Below are 8,314 nucleotides of genomic sequence, written 5' to 3'. Positions count from 1 at the left end.
TGTATTGATTCCAAGATGGAAGGTAAGGGTTAAAAAAATGGGTCTTAAAAAAAAAACAAGACTCAATACTGTGTAATTATAATGATCATCAAGCTTGGCCATGGCTCAGAGTCCTGATTCTGTGGGGATCATCCCTTTGTAAGATCTTTGTATGGATCCTTTGTTTATCTCAGACCATATTTGGCAAGAAGGCACAATTTAGCTTAATTTATGTCCATAGGGCAGTGTGGCAGGTCTATAAGGATTTCTTCCCCCTCCCCTGCATTTCTTTTTTTAAAATTTTATTTAATTAATTAATTTAGAGCATTTTTCCAGGATTACAAAAATCATGTTCTTTCCCTCACCTGCCCCAACCCCTTCCCATATCTGACTCACAATTCCACTGGGTTTTAAATGTGTCATTGGTCAAGACCTATTTCCATATTATTGATATTTGCACTAGGGTGATCATTTAGGGTTTATAACCCCAATCATATCCCCAATGACCCATGTGATCAAGCAGTTGTTTTTCTTCTGTGTTTCTACTCCCACAGATTTTCCTCTGAATGTCGATAGTGTTCTTTCTCATAAGTTACAAGGGTTTCTTAGACTCTTACTTTTTGAATTGTGCTTTTAATTTCTCAAGAGACTTTATGGATAGAATCAAGTTTTATTCCAAAATAGTCCAGAATCCCTGAATTGTTCTAATTTAGGAATATCCAGTTATCGATGTTAACCGTCTCCACCTCTGTTATTGAACCTAAAGGGCTTTTGCACCATTTTGTCAAGCATTTGATGGTAGCTCTAAAGCTTTTTTTATATTACCCAGTATGTGGAATGGAAGCCCTCACTGCTCTAAACAATGACTGTCTTCTCAAAGCTCAATTCAGATGCCACCTCTACCATGAAGCCTCTACAAACACATGATTTAGAGTCTGAAAACCTAAGTTTGAATACTGACTCTGCTTCTTTTCCCTGAGTGGTTTAAGGTAAGTGATTCCTTACTCTGGGACTTCATTTCCCCATCTGTAAAGTGTGTCTCAGGGGAAGGAAGGAACAAGATAAATTCTAATGTGATTTTTCCTTCCAAATCCTGCCAAGCCCCCAAGGTCTTCCTTAAACTGAGGGCCAATCTTTCCCTTGGCTGAAAGTCATCTCTCCCATCTCAAATTTCTCATCCTGTTTTTTTTTCTGCATCACCTTTTCATCTCTCTCTTTCTTTCTTGTTTCATTAACATTTATATCTTTCCCCAAATTAGGTTGTAAGTTCCTAGAGGGCAGGGTATATGTTCTAACTAGGTATCTCCGGTGGCTTAACGTTGTAGGTATTTAATAACAAAAGTTTGTTGATTTGAATTAGCTGCTCTCAACCCCAATTGATCTGGCACCAAGAAGTCATGGTTGAGGCACTGTGGGGGATGAGAAAACCAAGTTCTTTTCTTTCTTTAGCTTTTGTTTTTAAAGAAAGTTCAATTGAGATAATGTTCTGTACTTTTACAAAGGAGTCTTTCAGCTACTCATTTCCAAGAGGTTCTTATTACAGTGTTCATTTCTCCCCATAGCCCTCTTGAGGAGGGTAACCAGACCTGCCTGGTGCTTCATGGGCATGGAGAGGAGGGCAGAACAGACGATTTTCTGCACATTTGCAGTTCAAATGGCATCCTGTTACAGGATAGTCAAGGCCAGTCTGGTGAGGAAATAGTTAATAAAATAAGTCACCTGCATCCCCTTCTATAGTCTATAGACAGAGGGTGATGAGTTTTTGTGTTGATTGAGTCCTGGTCTTGGGCTCTGATGTGTGGGCTCAGGTGTTGCTTCAAATACTTAGCAGTTGTGTGACTCTCAGGGCAAATCACATAAGCTTTCCAAGCCCATTTCCTCAGTAAATAAGGGGAAATAATAGCACCAACCTCATGAGTTATTGGGTAGCTAGGTGGAGCAGTAGATAGAGCACTGAGTCTGGAGTCAGGAAGACTCATCTTCCTTTATCTTTCAAATTTGGTCCCAGACTCTTCTTATCTGTTTGACTTTTTGCCTCAGTTTCCTCATCTGTCAGATGAGCTAGAGAGGTAAATCACTCCAGTATCTTTGCTAAGAAAGCCCCACATGGGGTCATGAAGAGTTGGACATGACTAAACAATAATAAGATGAATTGTTATGAGTGTGTACTGAGAGAATGCATATAAAGTGCTTTGCAAAATGTAAAGCACTCTACAAATGTGAGCTATTATCATTATTATTTCTACAATTGGAGGCTGCAAGATTCCATGGAAAAAGTATACATTAGCTCTTCTGCAGAGGATATGGGCTTATATGCCATCCCTGATGCTTTACCCTGCGATCTTGGACAAGTGACTTTGCTTGCCTGGATATTTTTCTTTATTTGAACTCAGGAAGATGAGTCTTCTTGACTCCAGACCCGGTGCTCTATCCACTGTACCAACTAGGAGTTCCCTACATCAATTAAATCACAAGTCAGAAATGCCAACTTGGGTTTTCCTGGAGAACAACCTCGTTAGCCAACTAAGAAGCATAAATATTGCATGGTTGCCTGTGCAGACCCAACATGGCCAAACGAATGGTAATGCAGTTGTCAAGACTTCTAACCCCCTCTAAGAAGTAGGCTAATCTCTGGAAGTGGAATGATGAAGATTCCCCTACTAAATACTTCCCATTTCTCCATTATTCTTTAGAAGTTCAAGGAATGTGCTCTACCACTGGATCGAGCCCCCATCAGTTTTGTTCTTCCCATTTGTGAGAGGACAGTGACTAGCACCATTAGTTCCATTTAATCACTTAAAAATTAATGATCTTTTACAAAGAGATATTCACTTCAAAGATATAGCCAGAACAAAAATTTAAGCATTTCCCCCCAATTCCTCAAAGACTTACTTTCCCTTTTATGACACTGATCTCCAGAGAGGTAGACTCAAAATGTAGCTCAGTTCCTTTGTAGCATTGGTCCCTCCAAGTTCATGACTAGATAAAGTCTGACCTCCAGCTGAGTCCTTTCTCAACCCTGAGGTCTTGAACATCACTTTCGAAGATCACCCCTTGTTCCATGAGGCTTTGATGCTGTCTGTTGCAAAATCTGATGTAAAACCCAGTGGAATTGCATGTCAGGTTACAGGTGGGGAGGGAAGGAGAGGGAAAGAACATGAATCATGTAACCATGGGAAAATGTTTTTAATTAATTAAGTAAAAATGTTCAACTAAAAAAAAACAGCAGATTGATACATAATAATCTAGATATAAAAGATCACAGTGTAAACAAATTAAAATAACATACAATTATCTTTTGGTTGTTCTGTGAAGAGTTAATGACTAAATGAGTAATAAAATTGCATGTGATAAAGATGACATTTTTTATGTAAAAATATCAATTTGCATATGTAAAAATATTATATATTAATACTAAGAGAACAAGTAACTGAAAAAAAAAATCTGATCTGAATTCTGATTCCCTGAGCTCCTCCACACCGGAATGAGGTACAGAGATGGCTGAGGCTGAGCCAGGTGCTGACCACTCTGGCAAGGCAGCCAATAGAAAGAGGCTCCTTTCACCCACATGGTTAGCCAATTTGAACCCATTACAGAGCAGCCAGGCTTCCTCCATAGATTCTCTGAGACACTGACCTTTTGTGTCATCAGAATTCCCCTAAAAGCCATCTCCCCAGCATCCTCCAGGTGGAGAGGGACTCAGAGTAAGTTGATAACATTTGTTGATTTGTACACTAGACCCCCATTATGAACATATTCCTATAATGAGTATTCTATTTTAAGTAAGAAGACCTGGGTTCAAATCCCAGACTGACACATTCATTTTGTGACTTTAGTCAAGAGGAACCTTTGAGGTCAGCTAATGTAACTATAAAGCTTTGTATAAATGTTAGCTACTCATTGTTTTTAGTAAAAGTAGTAGTTGCAATAGTAATATTTTAATATAATAATAAAAAATAATAATAATTTATATTACTATTGCTAATACTATTTTACTCATGAGTAATGCTAAATGACTACTATATTAAAAGAAAAATATATACCATCTTATATATAACTTTACATAAGCATAGTATAGAATATATAATTTTATAATATAAATCACATATTATAAAAATATATAATTAAATGTTGTTTACCATGTATGCTATCACATTATATATATCAAAGTATATTATGTTACAAATTAAATTACTAAGTGATTTTATATGTTATTACTATGTTATATTATTCGTGGTATCTCCCCTCCTTTCCTGCCTCCTTTATGTTATCTCCCACCATTAGATTATACATTCCTTGAGGCAGAGATTGTCTTTTTAGTATGATATTCCTAGCACTTAGCACAGTGCCTGGCACATAGGATATATTGAATAAATATTTATTGGTTTGGACTGGATTATTACTTTTATGACTACCAATAAAAATAGTAATAATAATAATAAACCTCTAAGATCCAGGAAGAAAAAGTAATTTGCCCAGTATCCCACTGGTAGGATAGGGGCATAGCCAGATAAGACTTATTGCTACTCAGTTTCTCCATCTGTAAAATGGTGCTAATAATACTTACATGACCTTCTGCATTGGGTTGCTGCAAGGAAAGTCGCATCTATAAATGGTGATATAAGAGCAAGTTATTATTACTTCAGTATTTCAAAGATTTCATTGGGATGGGTACTCCCACCACCAACAGAGAATCAAGGTCTCCTTGGCTGAAAAACGCATCTCTTGGTAATCCACTGCCTGGTGATGGATGTGGCAGGCAAAAGGTTTTCTTGGGCAGTTTGTGCTCGAAGCCTGCTAGAGCTTGTCCTCTGCTGCCACAGCCTTCAGGAGTCCAGCATCCCCTCTGTACCATACCAAGACATTGACAAAGTAGAACAGTGAAGCATTGTGGTGGAGTGGCAAGAAGCTGGGCTCAGAGGCTTTTTAATTGTTTATTATTCTCTTGTTTTCAGTTGTGTGTCCAACTTTTGGTGACCCCATTTGGAGTTTTCTTAGCAAAGATATTGGAGTGGTTCAGCCATTTCCTTCTCCAGCTCATTTTACAGATGAGGAAACGGAGGCAAGCAGGGTGAAGTGACTTGTTCAAGATCACACAGATTTCAGCTCAGGAAGATGAGCTTTCCCTACTGCACACCTGGCATTCTATCTGCTATGCCACCTAGCTGCCTCGAGGGCTGTGTGCCCTTGGTTAAATTTCTTCATCTCTCTGGGCTTCTGCTTTCTTACCTGTAAATAATGAAGAATGACAACCTCCTAGGACCTTTTTGGCTCTAAAATTATGATCAAAGCGAGCTGCTACTTTCATTATTGTCATTTTTAAATCTGGTGTGGTACAGTGGGGAAAAAGCAAGTTGGGAAAACTTGAGTTCAAATCCACCATCAGATACTTACCAATGAGGTGACCCTGGGCAAGTCCCTTAATCCTCTCTACCTCAGTTTCCTCACTTATAAAATGGAGACAACAATAGCACCTCCTTCCCAGGGTCATTGTGAGGATCAAATGGGATAATATTTGTAAAGCACTTGGCAAACCCTAAAGTGCTTGGTAAATAATAGCTATTACTGGCTAATCAGAGATAGTATTACACACAGTCTCTGTTGTATGGAGAGTTACATAAGGTATTTGTTGTAGGTGGCTGCTGGGTTTCTAAGGATATAATCCAGCCTGGAGGAGATTATGTCAAGTAAATCAAGGGTCTCTGGTTTTGTTGGTGTGTGGTAACTCCCCATGTGAGAGCTCCCTCCCCTGAGGCAGATCATGACCCCCCAATTCTAAAGAGGGAGAATTACCTGTGGCTCTGGGAGTCAGCACGCTTCCCCATGGTCGCACCATTCATAATAGCTAATAATTGTCAGAGAATTTCATCCCAGGTCGCTCCGCTCCAACTCCAACAGAATATGCATATGGCGTCCTACCAGCCAGCTAGAGCCAGGCTATGCCCCATCTTGTCATCACAGGGTCCTTTTGCCCTTTGTTTTATTTATTTGTTCATTCATTATCATCATTATTATTTTGCTCTTTGTTTTAGAGGAAACTTTGGGCGTGTGTCTAGGAAGACAAGAGTATACAATCCAGTGAAACCTTCTTGTTAGCAGGCCAGGAGAAGAGGCAAAGGCCCAAATAGGCTAGGAACACTCTCTGTACATCTAGAGCTGTCCTATGACACAAGACTCATTAACTCTCACAGGAAGACTAGTTTCTTTTTTTAAAAAATCATATTTTCCAAAGCAGTCAAATGGCTCAGTGAATTGAGAGCCAAATCAGAGGTCCTGGGTTCAAATGTGACCTCAGATATTTCCTAGCTGTGTGAGCTGGGCAAGTCACTTAATCCCCATTGCCTAGCCCTTATCACTCTTCTGCCTTGGAACCAATACACAGTATTGATTCTGAGACAAAAGGGAAGGGTTTTTAAAAAACATTAAACTATTACCTTCTATCTTAGAATTGACACCAATTCTAAGGTAGAAGAATATTCCCAAAGCTGAGAAGTATCTGAGACCAGAACTGAGTTCAGGTCCCCGGGATACCAGACCTGGCACTCTATCCACTGGGCTACCTAGCTGCCCCTTGATGTTCTTAAAAACTCAGTAGAACTTGATATTCCTATATTATTGGGTACCAGCCCGTCTCTGAAGTTCCAGATAACCAGGTGAGAAGTCGTGGGATCTTTCCCCTGCCTAAGAGAGGGGCTGGAAGGTCAGACACAGAAGCTGCCATCCAGTCATGGGAACTGCCACCTTGGGACTCCTAGGAAGTTTGCCCCCCTAAGAAAATAAGGGCCTTCTAGGCAGGCTAGTTTTCCCAGGAACAGACAAACCAGAGAGCCTCGCTAGCAGGAAACATAAAAGCCAAATTACCCTATACTTTTCTTTAATTATAGAACTGGAACAGTTCAAGACCCAAATTCATTAAACAAACATTTAATAAACAGCTACCTAAGAGTAGGGCATTATGGTAGGCTTGAGACCATTTCCTACCTCCTTTCTTCCTCCCTCTGTCCCTGTTCCTTCTTCCTTCCCTCCTTCCTTCCTTCCTTCCTTCCCTCCTTCCTTCCTTCCTTCCTTCCTTCCTTCCTTCCTTCCTTCCTTCCTTCTTTCCTTCCTTCCTTCCTTCCTTCCTTCCTTCCTTCCTTCCTTCCTTCCTTCCTTCCTTCCTTCCTTCCTTCCTTCCTTCCTTCCTTCCTTCCTTCCTTCCTTCCCTCCTTTCTTCCTTCATCCTTTCCCTTCTCCCTTTTTTTGGAGAGGAGTTGAGGTTAATAGCTACAGTGACTCAGTGACTATAGAAGGATATAAGATTACAGTTAGAAAGCAAAGTGCACTTAACTTGGGCTCATGAAATGTGTATTTTAAATCCTGACTCTGACATTAGCTTTGTGACCAAGGAAAATCTCTTAATCAATCTGAACCTCAGTATGCTCCTCTGAAAAATGGAGATGATATTTGACCTACCCACCATCATGAGGTGTTCATATTGTTGCCCACAGTTGGTAAACAAAGTTTTTTGTAAACCTTAAAGAGCTATTTGTTGTTGTTGAGTCATGTGTGACTCTCTGTGACCCTATTTGAGTTTTTCTTGGCAAAGACACTAGAGCAGTTTGCCATTTCCTTCTCCAACTCATTTTTACAGAGGAGGAAACTGGGGCAAACTGGGTTGAGTGATTTGTCTAGGGTCACACAGCTAATAAGTATCTGAGGGTCACATTTGAACTCTCAAAGATGAGTCTTCCTGATGCCAGGCCTGGCACTCTATCCACTGTGCCACCTTGCCACCTAAAAGTCCTAAAGGAATGTGATTATGATTATTTATTTTATAATGATAGCTCAGACAGTTCTTGAGCCTCCATGAAAGGAGTATAGCTTGGAAAACAAAAACTGGAAATTCAATGTTACATATAATTGGTAAAAAAAAAAAGTAAAAAAAGAGAAAACCCTGAATTGGACAACAAAGAGTCAGATGAGACTGAACAACAACATATTCTTTTCATTAGGCATCTACATGCTCTATATACTGGACCCCATTTCTCAGATGATAGTTTTCACTGCCCACTTTACAGGATAAGCTATATGAAAGGATGGGTAGTTATTGCTTTCCAGTTCTAAGTCTATGAAATCATCTGATCCTTGCTCAGTCTCCTCATCTGTAAATTGCTACTATAAAGTATGAAGCAGGTAGTAAAAGTATTTTGGGGATGAAAGAGCTTTATGAGCTATAACGTACCACCATAGAGCCCAAGCTAATATAGCACATGAGGAGGAAACAGTCCAATGAAAAACATCGGACTAAGTAGTGGTCAGGCAATCAAAGAAGAAATCACAGTGGGTCATCTAGGGC

This window comes from Monodelphis domestica, chromosome 2 (assembly GCF_027887165.1).
Source record: "Monodelphis domestica isolate mMonDom1 chromosome 2, mMonDom1.pri, whole genome shotgun sequence".
NCBI lineage: Eukaryota > Metazoa > Chordata > Mammalia > Didelphimorphia > Didelphidae > Monodelphis > Monodelphis domestica.
This window is presented reverse-complemented; position numbering follows the sequence as displayed.